Source organism: Schistocerca piceifrons, chromosome 2 (assembly GCF_021461385.2).
Source record: "Schistocerca piceifrons isolate TAMUIC-IGC-003096 chromosome 2, iqSchPice1.1, whole genome shotgun sequence".
NCBI lineage: Eukaryota > Metazoa > Arthropoda > Insecta > Orthoptera > Acrididae > Schistocerca > Schistocerca piceifrons.
In genome coordinates, this window is record NC_060139.1 from 817,287,002 (window position 1) to 817,287,694 (window position 693).

General features: G+C 43.7%; 1 non-coding gene across 1 annotated transcript; it reads left to right on the top strand.

The window, feature by feature from the left end:
- The first annotated feature begins 204 nt into the window (after positions 1 to 204).
- Trnas-cga lies at positions 205 to 279 on the top strand. The gene has a single exon. It is a non-coding gene; the product is annotated as a tRNA-Ser (tRNA).
- Positions 280 to 693: the final 414 nt, after the last annotated feature.

Sequence of the window (693 nt, forward strand, 5' to 3'; positions counted from 1 at the left end):
TCCAACTTTGTTCAGTCTGTACACTGTGCAAGCAGTGAAAGAAATGAAACTTCCTGGCAGATTAAAACTGTGTGCCCGACCGAGACTCGAACTCGGGACCTTTGCCTTTCGCGGGCAAGGTTCGCAGGAGAGCTTCTGTAAAGTTTGGAAGGTAGGAGACGAGGTACTGGCAGAAGTAAAGCTGTGAGTACCGGGCGTGAGTCGTGCTTCGGTAGCTCAGTTGGTAGAGCACTTGCCCGCGAAAGGCAAAGGTCCCGAGTTCGAGTCTCGGTCGAGCACACAGTTTTAATCTGCCAGGAAGTTTCATATCAGCGCACACTCCGCTGCAGAGTGAAAATCTCATTCTAGTGAAAGAAATAATTCAGGGCGTTTGGTGAAAGCGCTACTTTGAGATGAAAAAGTTTATCAGAAAAGAAATACGTGGCGGTCCCAATCAAGCCATTAGAAGACAGAGGACTCAAGAAAATAAAATTAAATAAATAAATTAGCCAGGTGTCAATAGGATTCGCACATTGAGGGTTCCATACAAACTTAGTTATGTATATACACAGTTCGTCCATTCCGGGAATCTAGGATACTGACGATTTTTTCCTGCTATCGACAGTGATTCTGACAAAGATATCGGTCCCGGGGATTACAATACTTTCAAGAATGTTTTAATTTGAAGATTCATGTTGGATAACAATTGACAAA